Source organism: Triticum aestivum, chromosome 5A (genome assembly GCF_018294505.1).
Source record: "Triticum aestivum cultivar Chinese Spring chromosome 5A, IWGSC CS RefSeq v2.1, whole genome shotgun sequence".
In the NCBI taxonomy this organism is placed as follows: domain Eukaryota; kingdom Viridiplantae; phylum Streptophyta; class Magnoliopsida; order Poales; family Poaceae; genus Triticum; species Triticum aestivum.
This window is the reverse complement of record NC_057806.1, coordinates 89678318-89698532: the sequence shown is the minus strand read 5'-3', so window position 1 is coordinate 89698532 and position 20215 is coordinate 89678318. Positions and strand designations below refer to the sequence as shown.

At 42.2% G+C, this 20215-nt stretch overlaps 1 pseudogene; it reads left to right on the top strand.

Moving 5' to 3' along the window:
• The first annotated feature begins 976 nt into the window (after window positions 1-976).
• Window positions 977-4102, top strand: LOC123101240 (uncharacterized; annotated as a pseudogene).
• Window positions 4103-20215: the final 16113 nt, after the last annotated feature.

The window sequence follows — 20215 nt, the reverse complement described above, 5'->3', positions numbered from 1 at the left end:
TTGGAGTCCATGTGAATATTCTCTTTCATGTATATATAAAACAAACAGGGCAAGAGATTCTTTTTCCTCACATTGAAAAATGAAGAGACCTCGGATTACCTTTTTGCCATGCAAAATAAGTTTCTGCATGTGGAAGGTCTGCACACCTACGTTTCTCCTATTTTATCCCCAACAAAGTCACTTTTATATTTCATGGCATATAAATAACAAACTGAACAATCCTGACATGCAAATATACTATCATTGAATTGTAGGAAAGTTGGTGGTATAAATATACATATACATAATTTTTTTAGTGGTCTCTTTTTTTGACAATTTTTGCAGGCTGAAACAATAATTCAGTTTTTTATTTGTGCCATAAGATTTATATCAGCTTATGGTGTAAGGTTAATATATCTAGGAGCGAGAAGAGGGACAATGGACATGCGGCATTTGCCTATGCAGGAGAAGTTACAAGTCAAAATGGCATGTAAATGAAGGAAGTCTCAAGCTAAAGGAAATGACCTTTCCTGTGCAAGATTAGTACTTTTTGTTTTCAGTTAGATGCTTATTGTAGCAAATTACTTCCACCGTCCCATAATATAAGATCGCTTTGCAAGGAAAAAGATCTATAAGTCTGCTTTAAAATGATCTGGTAGAATATGGATAATTAAACTCACACCTCCAGTGGAGAGCAGCGATACTACATTCCACTTCGATCAGCATTGAACTGCCCATGGGCAAAAATATTTTAAATTTCATCATGCTTTTTGCATGATTTGCTAGGTTCAATTTAATATGTCTAAAATATCTTTTTTGCTTCCTATTGTGTATACAACATGTAAATGCATATTTAACTACAATAATCTTTTGGTAATATGTTTCCTTCTCCAGTAGTATATTTAAATTTAATATAAATTTGTAAATGAAAAAAAAAAGATATTTCAAAAATTCTGATGAGCAGGTAAACAACGGCTAGTCTTCTGTTAATCACCCGCGATAACAGCGAGGATCACCAAAATCTCGTGCCTTCAGCCAAACTCCTCGCCCCAATCGCCGCGCTAAAAGCCGTTGAGCGACCGCCGACGAGCCATTTCGACGCGCTCACTCGGCCGCCAACTTCACCGACGGTGAAAGCCACTGCCACCAGGATATTTTGCTGCATTCCGCCGCTCCCGGATGGCTGGATCGATGGGGTTCCGGATCCACGTCGGGCGACCACGCCTCCGGATACTGTGGCCTCGTTCGGGCTCCTCGGCTCCTCGGGGGTCCCCGTCCGGTAGAGCTCTTCCTGCCCAGTATCCTGCGTGCGGAAGGATGGGGTCGGCGCGGGACGCTGTGGAGATCAGCTCCGACGAGGAGGACTCTCGCCCCGCCCCCGTGGCAAGGGAGTTGCCTTGCGATGATGCTGTGTTGAAGAAGGGCGAGTCGGACGACGCCGGTGTTGCCACGGATGACGACGACTGCGTGGTTCTAGATGGCGACCCTGATGGGGCGGTTGCTGTTGTGGGACGGAAGGGGGCTGCGGGGAACGATGTCAGCTCCGATGAACTGCAGATAGTTGCAGAGAAAGGCCAGGTATTTTGTTTCTAACGTTATGAACTGCGGGCATGCGTATGTGATTTCGGAGTCGACTTGCGAAGGTGATTCAAATTTCAAATAGAAAAGAGCATACAGAAATGTATTTGTATGAAATCGACACGCAATTTCCTTAAATGAAATCTATTGTATGTTCAGTCACTGCTGCAGAAGCAGAACACGACTTCTGAATTCAGATAATGTGCAAGCTGTTAAGGATGCATCATTCAACTTGTAGCATAGTGTCCATAGTTTTAAATAGCCGGCTATAGCCTTTTCAGCAGGGTGCCGCTAAATGGTCGCCTTCACAAATAGCCCGCTATAGCTGATTTGGAGGCCCGCCGCTATTTTTCGTAGCCCGCTATTTAAAACATTAGTGTCTGCCGTTGCATCCTTAGACCACCGGACTTTAGCTGTTTATTTTTCCTTTTATTTGCATTCTGTATTGATAGTCAGCCATACACAACTTGATTGTGGGTTCATGGTCACTGCTGGTGCTATTTGGGCTTGTTTCTTCTAGTACAAAATGATGCCAATTATGATGTGTGTTCAAGAGAAGAGAAAAATTGTTAGATCGAAGTTGTTTGCTTGAGTGCATATATGAATACATTACATTCTTCGATGTCTACCTGCTCGTATGGTCTATGAATATCTGTGTTTTTTTAATTGATGTCTAACAAAGACAATTTGAGTTTTTGGAGTTCCTAGGAAGACCCTGCAATACTACTGTGAAGCTGCACTAGCATTAATTCGTTATTGGATGTATCTCTCCAGGTAGCATGCAGGGACTTCCCTCACTCGCGCCATTTATGTTCTAACTTGCCCTTCGGCACTACTTCTCATGAGAAGCATTGTACCATGGTGAGTTACAAGCTTTCTCACTCTCTGATCGTGTTGGCAATGTGCTACAATGCGAATTCATTGTTGTTTTCCAAATGCAGTGCTACTGTTTTGTATGTGACGTCCGAGCTCCGTGCGATTATTGGGGTACAGGTCTCTCGATTGATGATCATTGTCATGCTACTGATAAGGAAACTAGGTGGAAAACACTGAGGCTTGCGTTCAAGTGCAAAGGGCTTCGAGCATCTAATCCAGAAAAGGAAAATGCCATGTACCCAGCAATGGCGTCAGTCAGCGGCCTTTCTCTTGGCAATCGGAGTCCTCTTCAGAATGTTGTGAACCAAAACAGGCAAATACATGCTTCAGTTAGAACCGCACCGAATGTAGCCCCAGCTGTCAGTGCACCAAGAGCATTCCCTGTGGCAAGAGCTGAAGGTAGCACAAGCAATGCTCAAACTTCTCAAGTTACTTATCCTGTAGCGACAACTGTCAGTGCACCAAGAGAATCCCTACGACGAGAGCTGAAGGTAGCACAAGCAATGCTCACACTTCTCAAGCTACTCACCATGTAGCGCCAACCGTTGGTGCACCAAGAGTGTACCGTGCGACAAGAGCTGAAGGTAGTAGAATCAATGCTCACACTTCTCAAGTTTCTTATCCTGTAGCGCCAACTGTCAGTGTACCAAGGCCACACCCTGCGGCAAGAACTGGAAGAGGTTCAAACAACGCTCACACTTCTCAAGTTACTTATCCTGTAGCTGCTCCAACTGTCAGTGCACCAAGGCCACAGCCTGTGGCAAGAACTGGAATAGGTTTAAACAATGCTCACAATGCACAAATTACTCACCCTGTACAACCAACTGTCAGTGCACCAAGAGCTTACCCTGCGGCAATAGCTGAAAGAGGCAATGCTCAAACCGCTCAACTTACTTACCCGGCCACTGCCAGCCACCACCTGCCGGAGCCCGAGCCTGACCAGTATGAAGAGTACTGGGAGGACACACCAGAGGAATATGCATCAGAGGGATCCACAGTGTATGTCGGGAACCTACCCTACCACATTGACGACGACTCTCTCGCACTGAATTTCCAGCATGCCGGAGTCGTTGTTTTCTCGGAGGTGAGCCTTTTTAGCTCTTCATCATCCTTATCCGTTCTATGATATATGAAAAATATGCCCCAAATCCATCACTGGCATGAATGGACTGTTTGTTTGGCAATCTGTTTCATCAGTACAGTTTTTTTTAGAGAATTTCATCAGTGCTGCTGAGATGCAGCTAGCAGGATATATATTTCTTTCTCTCCTTGTTCTAAAATGCAGATGTTTGCAGGTCATTTACGATGACAAAACAGGCCAGAGCTGTGGTTTTGGGTATGTCACCATGAGTACTGTTCAGGAGGCTGAGAAGGCTGTTAGAATGTACCATGGATATGTGAGTATTTTCTGTAGCTTCATGGGGGGCTGGTTTATACTTCAATACGAGCCAACTTAATCGGTCCCTTCATTCTGTTAACCCTGTTTACTAGCTTATTGATTCATGGTTGGTATGAAGTATGTACACCAGAGTGATCTTTAATCTATTTCATTTCTGGTAGCTTTTAGAAATGTCTGATGTGTAGTTCAGTTCATATGCTAAAGGCAGGCTGTAGAAACCTTATGCTTTGGGCTTCGCTGATTAACTTTTCATGTGGACATTACAGGTGATATATGGCAGTGTCAGACCTCTGACGGTATATATCACAGCTCCCTGTCAATCTGGGTCTCCGTTCGAAATCTTTGTGTGCAATCTGCCGTGGCAAGTGGACGACTCGTGGTTGGAGAAGCTGTTCAGCGCGCACGGCGAAGTGGTTGATGCTAGAGTAGTCTACTATGAGCGCAGAGGAGGGACCAGGCGTTCAAGGGGGTTTGGTTTTGTCACAATGGCGACGGAGGAGCAATCGTACTACGCGATCAATTCTCTCAACAAGCAGGTCAGTGTAACAACTGGTTGGTTTCAGTGTCAGCTCAGAAATCTGGTTTTCACTTTGAATTTCTGCAGGTTCTGGAGGGACGTACCCTGCGAGTGAAGGTTTCGAGGGAGAGTCCACAGCAAGGCTATTGAAGATATATGTGGCACGGCTGATACTGCTCAAGGCCTCCTCCGAAATGCATGAATTGGAAACCACAGTTTAGGGAAAATACAGGAACTACAGTGACATGCCTTGTGCAATGATACAGGAAAGTGAACTGCATGAATTTTTCGTATTGTTCATCTAGGAAGTTTTATAAGAACTCCGCAGGTGTTTGCACAGAGAAGTGCCCAAGCTTCGATGAGATTGAGACCTCATGTTTGTTCTCCACAACATCCATGAGATTGAGACCGCAGTTGTAAAAGAAATTCAGAGGTTTCAAATCGTTCAGCCTTTCCTCCATTTTTCCTCGTATTCAAACTGTTTTCATATCTGGCTACTTCACAGACCTCAATTTGTGCAACAACTCAGTTGTTTTGTGCTGACGAGGGCGCCCAAACACTGAAAAAACGCCAAAATTGTACTCCCTCCGTTCGGAATTACTTGTCGCGGAAATGGATGTATCTAGACGTATTTTAGTTCTAGATACATCCATATCCGAGACAAGTAATTCCGAATGGAGGGAGTATCTTTGTCACGCGCTGAAACTTAGGTGGCCCCTAGCTGGTTTCTATGATCTATAGCAAAGGGACTAACTTTTGCTCTAACTGATCCCAAAGATGCTATTTCTGGAAGATGATTTTCCACCCCTCAATTTTTGAGGAACAAGTATTGGCAAAAAAAAATTGAGGAGAAAAGTATTGGCAATATTAAGGACAGTTTCATAGCTTAAAGCATCTACAGCCGCAAACACTAAATCCGACCCCTCAAATGCCCGCAGATGTGCCCGGATGAATCCACGGGCAGTGACCGGGGACCCCTCATTTGTCTGCTCCCACAGCCATGTCCCTCATATCTGAACCCCCAAATCCATGCAACCCATGCAATGCTACGTAGATGAACACACTTAATAGCAACAATCAGACTAAATCCCTCCGATACAAAAGCATCATAGTTCATCGTCGGACAAAAGGATCAAAGTTTGATGTTGGACAGTGCAAATCCATACTAAAAACTACAAAAAACATGGATAAACTAAGAAGGGCGGAGGAAATCACCATTTCCTTGCCGTGCCTTTCCCCTTGCGGTCGCCGGTGCGATTGTGCCCATCCTTGTAGGCGTTGGCATCCGTTACGTTCGAGTCGTTGTCGAAGCACATTTGGCCCATCGGCCTTGGGAGCAAGCGGTCCTACTCCTTCGCATCCTGGGCCGCCTTCGCCTTGGCCACCGCCTCCTTAGATGCCTCGTGCTTCGGTAGCTTGTTAGCGAGCTGAAGCACTTTGGCATTCTTGCGACGGAGTCGCCGCACATCCGCCCCTGACGTCGTAAGGAAGCGGCGGAGAACCGACATGAGGAGCACATCCTTGGGATCCACCGGCGCGCGACCAACGCCCCATCCATTGCGGCCCTCTACCTCACCCGCTGTCGCTCGCGGCAGGCTGCCCGTGCCTCATTCGGTCGTCCTTGTCCGCGTCGGCGCCGGCGCGGGCACGAGGACCCATCGGTGGCTGGTTACCCCATCCGGAGCAGATTGAGCTTGCAATGGGGGGCGGCGTACCTGGACAGGCTGGAGCGATCGAAGTTGTGTGACAGGTGGGAGGGCCCGATGATGTCGCTGGCACTGCGTCGATGGGTGACGGTCGTTGCGGAACCGGAGTTGCCGTTGCCGCCTGGGTCCAACCGCGACCACCTCAAAGCGATCCAATGGGCGATCTCCTCCACATCGTCTGGCTTCGCATCATGCAGCAGGCTCGCCCACTCGTCGGAGCTGCCAGATCTGCCACCGGAGCCGGCGCTGCTGCCGACGCTAGCCATCGATCGAAAGCGGAGGGGACTAGGAGTGGAGGAGATGGATAAAGAGAGAGTAGAGTGGACTGATTGACTTTTTTTAGACAGAGTGGACTGATTGACTTTGATCAAGGGTTTGTCTGAAGGGGATATTTGTGGGGCCAGGATGAGCCAGGCTAGGCCAGCCCGACATGACGGACGCACCCGGATGCGCTCAGGCCTCCCCATATCCGCCCTAGATTTGGGATGGATATGAGGGGTGCAGAACAACTTGACGTTTGGGGCCGGTTTGAGGAGCCCAAGTGGGTCGGCTTTTTTTTGGCCTGTCAGTGACGGGTCCGTCTGCCCGGGCGATTGGGAGTGGTTTGAGGTGCCTGACTGTAGATGCTCTTAGTGTGGTCACATATCATTTTCCTGGGCTCACCCTCTTGATCCGAGGGAATGAGCCGTATGGGTATGGATTATCACTCCCATGTCGTTCATACCCTGGGGTGCCATGTCTGCCATCGCCCGCTGATCTGACAGGGCATCACCGTCTTCGCCCGTGTTTCTCCCCTGTTGGGAGCCCACTATCTTTATCATATCCTCTTATCCCATCGGGCTGGTGGCGGGCCAAGACGAACAAGGATGGGCCAATCAACCCTGTATTCTCATCATTGCAGTGCCTCTCCCTGACGGTTATTGCACCTATGCAGTGCCGCCATGGGCCAACCCTCCACCTCGGAGGCTAGGAGAGGAACTAGGAGCCCCGTCTTGGGAGTATTCCTTAAGGCAAGTCGTCGGGAACAAGGCCGCATGGGATCCGCCCATGGAGTCCCAAGGTCGGCCTGCCTGATGATTGTCATCGTGGGCCGACCATGACCTGCCTGATTAGCTTGAGATGGGGGACTGCTACCTCTTGAGCTTGCGTTGTTTTTTCCCTTGAAAAGGAAAGGGTGATGCAGCAAAGTAGAGTAAATATTTCCCTTAGTTTTGAGAACCAAGGTATCAATCCAGTAGGAGACAACGCTCAAGTCACCGAATACCTGCACAAACAAACACCAACTTGCACCCAATGAGATAAAGGGGTTGTCAATCCCTTCACGGTTATTTGCGAAGTGAGATCTGATAGAGATGGATAAACGGTAAAGTAATATTTTTGGTTTATGGAACAGAAAGTAAAAGATTGCAAAGGAAGTAAATAGGAAACTAAAATAATAGATCGGAAACTTATATGATGAAAAATAGAAGATTATATGATGGAAAATAGACCCAAGGTCCATAGGTTTCACTAGAGGCTTCTCTCAAGATAGAAAGTATTACGATGGGTGAACAAATTACTGTCGAGCAATTGATAGAAAAGCGCAAAGTTATGAAGATATCTAAGGCAATGATCATGAATATAGGCATCATGTCTGTATCAAGTAGACCGACTCCTCCTGCATCTACTACTATTACTCCACACATCGATCGACTCCTACCCGCATCTAGAGTATTAAGTTCACAGAGAGTAATGCATTAAGTAAGATGACATGATGTAGCGGGATAAACTCAAGCAGTATGATGAAAAACCCATCTTGTTATCCTCGATGGCAACAATACAATACGTGTCGGTTCCCCTTCTGTCACTGGGATCAAGCATCACAAGATTGAACCCAAAGCTAAGCACTTCTCACATTGCAAGAAAAACTAATCTAGTTGGCCAAACCAAATCGATGGTTCGAAGAGACTTGCAAAGATATCAAATCATGCATATAAGAATTCAGAGGAGATTCATATAATATTCATAGATAAGCTGATCATAAATCCACAATTCATTGGATCTCGGCAAACACACCGCAAAAGAGTATTACATCGAATAGATCTCCAAGAACATCGAGGAGAACATGGTATTGAGAATCTAAGAGAGAGAAGAAGCCATCTAGCTACTAGCTATCGACCCGTAGGTCGGTGGTAAACTACTCACGCTTCATCGCAGAGGCAATGGTGTTGATATAGAAGCACTCCGTGATCGAATCCCCCTCCGGCAAGACGCCGAAAAAGGCCCCTAGATGGGATCTCACGGGTACAGAAGGTTGCACCAGTGGAAAAGTGTTTTCGTGGCTCTCCTGGTTGGTTTGGGAATATTTGAGAATATATAGGTGGAAGAAATAGGTCGGTGGAGTCACGAGGGGCCCACAAGGGTGGGGGTGCGCCCTCCGTCCTTGTGGCTGCCTCGTGGCTTTCCTGACGCGTACTCCAAGTCTTCTGGATGTCTTCTAGTCCAAGAAAAATCATCGCGAAAGTTTCATTCCATTTGGACTCCGTTAGATATTCCTTTTCTGCAAAACTCTAAAACAAGGAACAAAACAAGAACTGGCACTAGGCTCTATGTTAATAGGTTAGTCCCAAAAATAATATAAAATAGCATAATAATGCATATAAAACATTCAAAACAGATAATATAATAGCATGGAATAATCAAAAATTGTAGATACGTTGGAGACGTATCAAGCATCCCCAAGCTTAATTCCTGCTCGTCCTTGAGTAGGTAAATGATAAAAACAGAATTTTTAATGTGGAATGCTACCTAACATATTTGTCCATGTAATTTTCTCTATTGTGGCATGAATGTTCAGATCCGTATGATTCAAAACAAAAGTTTAATATTGACATAAAAACAATAATACTTCAAGCATACTAACAAGATAATTATATCTTCTCAAAATAACATGGCCAAAGAAAGCTTATCCCTACGAAATCATATAGTCTAGCTATACTCCATCTTCATCACACAAAATATTTAAATCATGCACAACTCCGATGACAAGCCAAGCAATTGTTTTATACTTTTGATGTTTTCAAACTTTTTCAACTTTCACCCAATACATGAGCGTGAGCCATGGACATAGCACTATAGATGGAATAGACGGTGGTTGTGGAGAAGACAAAAAGAAGGAGATAGTCTCACATCAACTAGGCGTATTAACGGGCTATGGAGATGCCCATCAATAGATATCAATGTGAGTGAGTAGGGATTGCCATGCAACGGATGCACTAGAGCTGTAAGTTTATGAAAGCTCAAAAAAAAACTAAGTGTGTGTGCATCCAACTTGCTTGCTCATGAAGACCTAGGGCAATTTGAGGAAGCCCGTCATTGGAATATACAAGCCAAGTTCTATAATGAAAATTCCCACTAGTATATGAAAGTGACAACATAGGAGACTCTCTATCATGAAGATCATGGTGCTACTTTCAAGCACAAGTGTGGTAAAAGGATAGTAGCATTGCCCCTTCTCTTTTTTCTCTCATTTTTTATTTGGGTCTTCTCTCATTTTTTGGCCTCTTTTTTTATTCGTCCGGAGTCTCATCCCGATTTGTGGGGGAATCGTGGTCTCCATCACCCTTTCCTCACATGGGACAATGCTCTAATAATGAAGATCATCACACTTTTATTTACTTACAACTCGATACTTAGAACAAAATATGACTCTATGTAAATGCCTCCGGTGGTGTACCGGGATGTGCAATGAATCAAGAGTGACATGTATGAAAGAATTATGAACGGTGGCTTTGCCACAAATACGATGTCAACTACATGATCATGTATAGCAATATGACAATGATGGAGCATGTCATAATAAACGGAATGGTGGAAAGTTGCATGGCAATATATCTCGGAATGGCTATGGAAATGCCATAATAGGTAGGTATGGTGGCTGTTTTGAGGAAGGTATATGGTGGGTTTATGGTACCGGCGAAATTTGCGCCACACTAGAGAAGCTAGCAATGGTGGAAGGGTGAGAGTGCGTATAATGCATGGACTCAACATTAGTCATAAAGAACTCATATACTTATTGCAAAAATCTATTAGTTATCAAAACGAAGTACCACGCGCATGCTCTTAGGGGGATAGATGTTGGGGAACGTAGCATGCAATTTCAAAATTTTCTGACGATCACGCAAGATCTATCTAGACGATACATAGCAACGAGAGGGGGAGAGTGTGTCCACGTACCCTCGTAGACCGAAAGCGGAAGCATTTGAGAACGCGGTTGATGCGCGATCCAACCAATCAAGTACCGAACATACGACACCTCCGAGTTGAGCACACGTTCAGCTCGATGATGCCCATTGAACCCTTGATCCAGCAGAGGGGTGAGGGAGAGTTTCGTTAGCACGACGGCATTGTGATGGTGATGGTGATGTGATCTGCGTAGGGCTTCGCCTAAGCACTACGACGCTATGACCGGAGGAGTAAAGTGTGAAGGGGGGCACCGCACACGGCCAAGAAAACGATTGATGTGCCTTTGGGGTGGCCCCGCCCTCATATATAAAGGAGGGGAGGAGGGGGTGGCCGGCCAAGAGGGGCGCACCATGGGGGGAGTCCTACTAGGACTCCTAGTCCTAGTAGGATTCGCGCCCCCCCTTTTCTTTTCTTCACCGGAGGGAAAAGGAAGGAGAGGGAGAGGGAGAGGAAAGGGGGGCCGCGCCCCCTCCTCCTTGTCCTATTCGGACTCCCTAGGAGGGGGGCGCCCCCCCACGGGCTTCCCTCTCTCTCCCTTAGGCCCATGTAGGCCCAACACTTCCCCGAGGGGTTCCGGTAACCCCTCGGTACTCCGGTAAATACCCGAATCACTCGGAACCATTCCGATGTCCGAATACTACCTTCCAATACATGAATCTTTACCTCTCGACCATTTTGAGACTCCTCGTCATGTCCGTGATCTCATCTGGGACTCCGAACAAACTTCGGTCACCAAAACACATAACTCATAATACAAATCATCATCGAACGTTAAGCGTGCGGACCCTACGGGTTTGAGAACTATGTAAACATGACCGAGACACATCTCCGGTTAATAACCAATAGCGGAACCTGGATGCTCATATTGGTTCCTACATATTCTACGAAGATCTTTATCGGTCAAACCTCAATGACAACATATGTTATTCCCTTTGTCATCGGTATGTTACTTTCCCGAGATTTGATCGCCGGTATCATCATACCTAGTTCAATCTCGTTACCGGCAAGTCTCTTTACTTGTTCCATAATGCATCATCCCGCAACTAACTCATTAGTTACATTGCTTGCAAGGCTTATAGTGATGTGCATTGCCAAGAGGGCCCAGAGATACCTCTCCAATACTCGAAGTGACAAATCCTAATCTTGATCTATGCCAACTCAACAAACATCTCCGGAGACACCTATAGAGCATCTTTATAATCACCCAGTTACGTTGTGACGTTTGATAGCACACAAGGTGTTCCTCCGATATTCAGGAGTTGCATAATCTCATAGTCAGAGGAATATGTATAAGTCATGAAGAAAGCAATAGCAATAAACTTAACGATCATTATGCTAAGCTAACGGATGGGTCTTGTCCATCACATCATTCTCTAATGATGTGATCCCATTCATCAAATGAAAAAACATGTCTATGGTCAGGAAACTTAACCATCTTTGGTTAACGAGCTAGTCAAGTAGAGGCATACTAGGGACACTCTGTTTTGTCTATGTATTCACACATGTACTAAGTTTCCGGTTAATACAATTCTAGCATGAATAATAAAAATTTATCATGATATAAGGAAATATAAATAACAAGTTTATTATTGTCTGTAGGGCATATTTCCTTCAATAGATTGGTAGGAAAATACCATCGCTTGTCCCCGACCTCCACTCATAAGGAAGACAATCAATAAATAAATCATGCTCCGACTTCATCACATAACGGTTCACCATACGTGCATGCTACGGGAATCACAAATTTTAACAAAATTATTTCTAAAATTCACAATTACTTAGTAGCATGACTCTAATATCACCATCTTCATATCTCAAAACAATCATATGGAATCAAACTTCTCATAGTATTCAATGCACTTTATATGAAAGTTTTTATTATATCCCTCTTGGATGCCTATCATATTAGGACTAAATTTATAACCAAAGGAAATTACCATGCTATTTAGAGACTCTCAAAATAATATAAGTGAAACACGAGAGTTCATAAATTTCTATAAAATAAAATCACCACCGTGATCTAAAAAGATATAAGTGAAGCACTAGACCAAAATTGCCTAGCTCAAAAGATATAAGTGAAGCACAAAGAGTATTCTAATAAATTATGATTCGTGCGTGTCTCTCTCAAAAGGTGTGTACAGTAAGGATGATTGTGGCAAACTAAAAAGCAAAGACTCAAATCATACAAGACGCTCCAAGCAAAACACATATCATGTGGTGAATAAAAATATAGCCTCAAGTAAAGTTACCGATAGACGAAGACGAAAGAGGGGATGCCTTCCAGGACATCCCCAAGCTTAGGCTCTTGGTTGTCCTTGAATATTACCTTGGGGTGCCTTGCGCATCCCCAAGCTTAGGCTCTTGCCACTCCTTATTCCATAGTCCATCAAATCCTTACCCAAAACTTGAAAACTTCACAACACAAAACTCAACAGAAAATCTTATAAGCTCCGTTAGTATAAGAAAATAAATCACCATTTTTGGTACTGCTATGAACTCATTCTTTATTTATATTGGTGTAATATCTATTGTATTCCAACTTTTCCATGGTTCACACCCCCTAATACGAGCGATAGATACATCAAAATAAGCAAATAATACATAGAAAATAGAATCTGTCAAAAACAGAACAGTCTGTAGAAATCTGGGTATTTCAAATACTTCTGTAACTCAAAAAATTCTAAAAAGTTAGGACGACCGAAGAAATTTGTTTATTAATCTTATGCAAAAAGAATCAGTATTTCATCGTGCTTCTACTAAAACTGAAAATTAATTTCCTGAGTGCAAAAGTTTCTATTTTTCAGCAAGATCAAATCAACTATCACCGTAAGCTATCCCAAAGGTCTTACTTGGCACAAACACTAATTAAAACATAAAAACACATCTAACCAAAGGCTAGATAAATTATTTAATGCAAAACAGAACCTAAAAAGTAAAAACGAAAATAAAATTGGGTTGCCTCCCAACAAGCGCTATTGTTTAACGCCCTTAGCTAGGCATAAAACACGAATAGATCTAAGTATTATCATGTTTGGCATGCAATCCATAAGTGGCTCTCATAATAGATTCATAAGGTAATTTAATTTTCTTTCTTAGGAAGTATTCCATGCCTTTTTAACGGAAATTGAAATCTAATGTTTCATTCTTTCATATCAATAATTGCACCAATCGTTCTAAGAAAAGGTCTACCAAGAATAACAGGACATGTAGGATTGCAATCTATATCAAGAACAATGAAATCTATGGGGACATAATTCCTATTTGCAACAATAAGAACATCATTAATCCTTCCCATAGGTTTCTTAATAGTGGAATCCGCAAGATGCAAATTTAAGGAACACTCATCGAATTCACGAAAGCCTAACACATCACATAAAGTTTTTGGAATCGTGGAAACACTAGCACCCAAATCACACAAAGCATGGCACTCATAATCTTTAATATTAATCTTAATAGTAGGTTCCCACATAGAAACTTCCAATTCAAGTTTTTCTTCAAAAGATTGCATCATAGCATCAACGATATGTTTAGTAAAAGCTTTGTTTTGATTATAAGCATGAGGATAATTCAACATGGATTGCAACAAGGAAATACAATCTATTAAAGAACAATTATCATAATTAAATTCCTTGAAATCCAAAAGAGTGGGTTCATTGCTACCTAAAGTTTTGACCTCTCCAATCCTACTTTTATCAATATTTGCATCAAGATCTAAAAATTCTGAATCATTGGGACACCTTTTAACTAAAGTTGACTCATCTCCAGTCCCATCTTTATCAAGATTTATATTGGAAAACAAAGATTCAATAGGAGTCACATCAATCACTTTAAGATCTTCATCATTATTTAAAGATTTTGGTTTATCGGTCATCTTATTTACCAAGGTAGCTTGCTGATGACCCACAAGTATAGGGGGTCTATCGCAGTACTTTCGATAAGTAAGAGTGTCGAACCCAACGAGGAGCAGAAGGAAATGATAAGCGGTTTTCAGCAAGGTATTCTCTACAAGTACTGAAATAATTGGTAACAGATAGTTTTGTGATAAGGTAAATTGTAACGAGCAACAAGTAACAAAAGTAAATAAAGTGCAGCAAGGTGGCCCAATCCTTTTTGTAGCAAAGGACAAGCCGGAACAAACTCTTATATAAGGAAAAGTGCTCCCGAGGACACATGGGAATACCGTCAAGCTAGTTTTCATCACGTTCATATGATTCGCGTTCGACACTTTGATAATTTGATATGTGGGTGGACCGGTGCTTGGGTGTTGTTCTTACTTGAACAAGCATCCCACTTATGATTAACCTCTATTGCAAGCATCCGCAACTACAACAAAAGTATTAAGGTAAACCTAACCATAGCATGAAACATATGGATCCAAATCAGCGCCTTACGAAGCAACGCATAAACTAGGGTTTAAGCTTCTGTCACTCTAGCAACCCATCATCTACTTATTACTTCCCAATGCCTTCCTCTAGGCCCAAATAATGGTGAAGTGTTATGTAGTCGACGTTCACATAACACCACTAGAGGCTAGACAACATACATCTTATCAAAATATCAAACGAATACCAAATTCACATGACTACTAATAGCAAGACTTCTCCCTTGTCCTCAGGAACAAACGTAATACTCAAAAAGCATATTCATGTTCATAATCAGAGGGGTAATAATATGCATATAGGATCTGAACATATGAGGAGTAATCAACACTACTAGCAACCTACTAGCACCAATCCCGGACTTTGAGACAAGAATTGGATACAAGAGATGAACTAGGGTTTGGAGATGAGATGGTGCTGGTGAAGATGTTGATGGAGATTGCCCTCTCCCGATGAGAGGAGCGTTGGTGATGACAATGGTGATGATTTCCCCCTCCCGGAGGGAAGTATCCCCGGCAGAACAGCTCTGCCGGAGCTCTAGATTGGTTCCGCCAAGGTTCCGCCTCGTGGTGGCGGAGTCTCGTCCCGAAAAGTTCCTTCTTATTTTTTTCTCATCGAAAGACTTCATATAGCAGAAGATGGACGTCGGAGACCCACCAGGGGGCTCACGAGGTAGGGGGCGCGCCCTAGGAGGAGGGCGCGCCCCCACCCTCGTGAGCAGGGTGTGGGCCCCCTGGCCTTCATCTTTGGCGAGGATTTTTCTTTATTTATTTTAAGATGTTTCGTGGAGTTTCAGGACTTTTGGAGTTGCGCAGAATAGGTCTCTAATATTTGCTCCTTTTCCAGCCCAGAATTCCAGTTGCCGGCATTCTCCCTCCTTATGTAAACCTTGTAAAACAAGATAAAATAGCCATAAGTATTGTGACATAAAGTGAAATAACAGTCCATAATGCAATAGATATCAATATAAAAGCATGATGCAAAATGGACATATCAACTCCCCTAAGCTTAGACCTTGCTTGTCCTCAAGCGAAAAGTCGATAACAATAAATATGTCCTCATGTTTAGAGGTAGAGGCATCGATAAAAATAAAATACGGACATGAAGGCATCATGATTATTCTCATAACATCAACATATATAGATTTTGTCATATGATTACTTATGTTCAAGTGATGATCTATTCACAATGCAAAAGTATAAACCATAAACCTTATTGGGCTCCGACAAACTATAATCTCAGTCATTGAAGCAATTGCAATTTATCATAACATCGGAAAGAGTCTATGTCAGAGCTAAAAAGCAAGTCCACATACTCAACTATCATTTAGTCCTTCATAATTGCTAACACTCACACAATACTTGTGGTTATGAAGTTTTAATCGGACACAGAGAAAGATAGGGGCTTATAGTTTTGCCCCACAACCTTTTACCTCAAGGGTAATGTCAACAATAATAATTCATGCTCCCCTATATCCAATTATATATATATATATACATATATATATCATGTTCTTTCCAACATGCTGAGCTTGCCAAAGGATAAAATGAAAAAGGAAAGGTGAAGATCACCGTGACTCTTGCATAAGGTAGAAGATAATAAAAAAAGATAGGCCCTTTGCAGAGGGAAGCAGAGGTTGCCATGCGCTTTTATGGTTGGATGCACAAAATCTCAATGCGAAAGAATATCACTTTATATTGCCCCTTGTGATATGAACCTTTATTATGCAGTCCGTCTCTTTTATTACTTCCACATCACAAGATCGTATAAAGCTTATTTCTCCCACACCAATCAATCATACATATTTAGAGCAATTTTTATTGCTTTGCACCAATGACAACTTACTTGAAGGATCTTACTCAATCCATAGGTAGATATGGTGGGCTCTCATGGCAAAACTGGTTTAAGGGTATTTGGAAGCACAAGTAGTATTTCTACTTGGTGCTGAGAATTTGGCTAGCATGAGGGGGAAAGGCAAGCTCAACAAGTTAGAGGATCCATTACAACATACTTTATCTCAGATATAAGAAAGATATAACTCATTACGTTGTCTTCCTTGTCCAACATCAACCCTTTAGCATGTCATATTTTAATGAGTGCTCCCAATCATAAAAGATGTCAATGATAATATATCTATATGTGAAAACCTCTCTTTACTTATTACTTCCTATTAATTGCAACAATGACCAAAGCTATGTCTGCCAACTCCCAACAAATTTTAATCATCATACTCTCTCTATTGAAGTCATTACTCTCAATAAGATCAATATGAACTTTTTGTTTCTTTTTATTCTTTTTCTCTTTTCTTTTATTCACCCAAGATCATGGCAAAATAATCAAGCCCTTGACTCAACACTAATCTTTATTATATATAACTCACGGACTCGATTACATAGAGAGATCAAAAATCAAAACTCAAAACTAGATCATGCCATAAACTTTATTCTACTAGATCAAGATACTACTAATAGGATCAAACTAAGAAAAATGGTAAAGATAGGAGTTGTGATTGTGATACGATATCGGGGCACCTCCCCCAAGCTTGGCAGTTGCCAAGGGGAGTGCCCATACCCATGTGATTATATCTCCTTTGTCAGTGAAGAAGGTGGAGGTGACGGATAATCGCACATCGAGCGTAAAAGGTCCTCCAGCTTACGAATAATGCCCTTGAGTGCGACAATATGCTCCTTCAACAAAATATTTTCTTGTGTGAGATACTTGTTTTGTATACGAGCTAACTCAATCATCTTGAAAGCTTCGATCTCAGTTGGGGTAGGAAGGTTATGATCAAGTTAAAGGATGTCTTTTGCTGCCGGAGCTTGATCCTCCGTGGCCTTCTTGATCCTTTCATCCTTGTTGACCCTCGTGGGTTCTTCCCTCTTCAGATCTATCTTCATTAGCCAAGCATCGTTGTCACCATTGTTGGAGGAGGGAGACGACATGATGCCTAGCCTGGAAACCCTGACAGAAAACAGCTCGAAACAAGAACATAGGAGATTTGCGTGATATGGGAGTCAAAACCTTCGAGAGGTTATATAATGAATTTTTACCAACCAAAATACGTATCTTGCAAGAAAATGGAGTCCGGAAGGCACACGAGGTAGGGGGGCGCGCCCAGAGGGGTAGGGCGCGCCCACCACCCTCGTGGGGCCCTCGTGTCCCTCCTGGACTGCTACTTATTTTTCTATTTTTCTAAATATTCCAAAACGGAGAAATATTGCCTTAAAAATTGTTTTGGAGTCGGTTTACTTACCGTACCACATACCTATTCCTTTTCAGAGTCTGAAACGGTCTGGAAGGTGTCCCTTATGTATTCCTCCGGGGTTATGGTTTCAATAATATTGGTTTCAACATTTATGGGATTACCTGAGATATAATGCTTGATTCTTTGACCGTTTACCACCTTCGGATTTGTGCCCTCGAAGTTGTTGATTTTTATGGCACCGGAACGATAGACCTCTTCGATAACATAGGGGTCTTCCCATTTAGAGAGAAGTTTTCCTGCAAAAAATCTTAAACGAGAGTTGTATAGCAATACATAATCACCTACATTAAACTCACGCTTTTGTATCCTTTTGTCATGCCATCTTTTAACTTTTTCTTTAAACAACTTGGCATTTTCATATGCTTGGGTTCTCCATTCATCAAGTGAGCTAATATCAAATAACCTCTTCTCACCGGCAAGTTTAAAATCATAGTTGAGCTCTTTAATAGCCCAATATGCCTTATGTTCTAGTTTGAGAGGTAAGTGACATGCTTTTCCATAAACCATTTTATACGGAGACATACCCATAGGATTTTTGTATGCAGTTCTATAAGCCCATAATGCATCATCAAGTTTCTTGGACCAATTCTTTCTAGACCTATTAACAGTCTTTTGCAAAATTAATTTGAGCTCTCTATTGCTCAACTCTACTTGACCACTAGACTGTGGGTGATAAGGAGATGCAATTCTATGATTAACATCATACTTAGCAAGCATTTTACGGAAAGCACCATGAATAAAGTGTGAACCACCATCAGTCATTAAATATCTAGGGACTCCAAACCTCGGAAAAATAACTTCCTTAAGCATTTTAATGGAAGTGTTATGATCAACACTACTAGTTGGAATAGCTTCTACCCACTTAGTAACGTAATCAACAGCCACTAAAATATGTGTGTATCCATTAGAGGCAGGAAAAGGTCCCATATAATCAAAGCCCCAAACATCAAACGGTTCAATAACAAGAGAATAATTCATAGGCATTTCTTGACGTCTACTAATATTACCAATTCTTTGACATTCATCACAAGACAGGACAAACTTACGGGCATCCTTGAAGAGAGTAGGCCAATAAAAACCAGATTGCAATACCTTATGTGCAGTTCTATCTCCAGCGTGGTGTCCTCCATAAGCCTCGGAATGACACTTGCATAGGATCTGTTCCTGTTCATGCTCAGGTACACAACATCTAATAACACCATCTACTCCTTCTTTATAAAGATGTGGGTCATCCCAAAAGTAATGTCTCAAGTCGTAGAAAAACTTTTTCTTTTGCTGGTATGTGAAGCTAGGTGGTATAAACTTAGCAACAATATAATTAGCATAATCAGCATACCATGGAGTACTACGAGAAGTACTTATAACATTTAATTGTTCATCAGGAAAGCTATCATTAATAGGTAGTGGGTCATCAAGAACATTCTCTAACCTAGACAAGTTGTCTGCAACGAGGTTCTCAGCTCCCTTTCTATCAACAATATGCAAATCAAATTCTTGTAGCAAGAGAACCCATCTAATAAGTCTAGGTTTAGCATCTTTCTTTTCCATAAGGTATTTAATAGTAGCATGATCAGTGTGAATAGTTACTTTAGAATCAACAATATAAGGTCTGAACTTATCACAAGCAAATAGAACTGCTAAAAGCTCTTTTTTAGTAGTAGCATAATTTCTTTGAGCATTGTCTAGAGTCTTACTAGCATAATGAATAACATTTAATTTCTTATCAACTCTTTGCCCTAGAACAGCACCTACAGCATAATCACTAGCATCACACATAATTTCAAAGGGTAAATTCCAATCAGGTGGCTGAACAACAGGTGCAGAGACTAATGCTTTCTTAAGTATTTCAAATTCTTCTACACAATCATCATCAAAGACAAATGGTATATCTTTTTGCAATAAATTAGTCAGAGGCCGAGAAATTTTTGAGAAGTCCTTAATGAACCTCCTGTAAAATCCGGTGTGACCAAGGAAACTTCTTATACCTTTGATGTCCTTGGGACATGGCATCTTTTCAATAGCATTGACCTTGGCTTTATCAACTTCAATACCTCTTTCAGAAACTTTATGCCCCAAGACAATACCTTCATTAACCATAAAGTGGCACTTTTCCCAATTCAAGACAAGATTAGTTTCTTCACATCTCTGCAAAACTCGATCAAGATTGCTCAAGAAATCATCAAAAGAGGAACCATAGACGGAAAAATCGTCCATGAAAACCTCACAGATCTTTTCACAAAAGTCAGAGAATATAGCCATCATGCATCTTTGAAAGGTAGCAGGTGCATTACA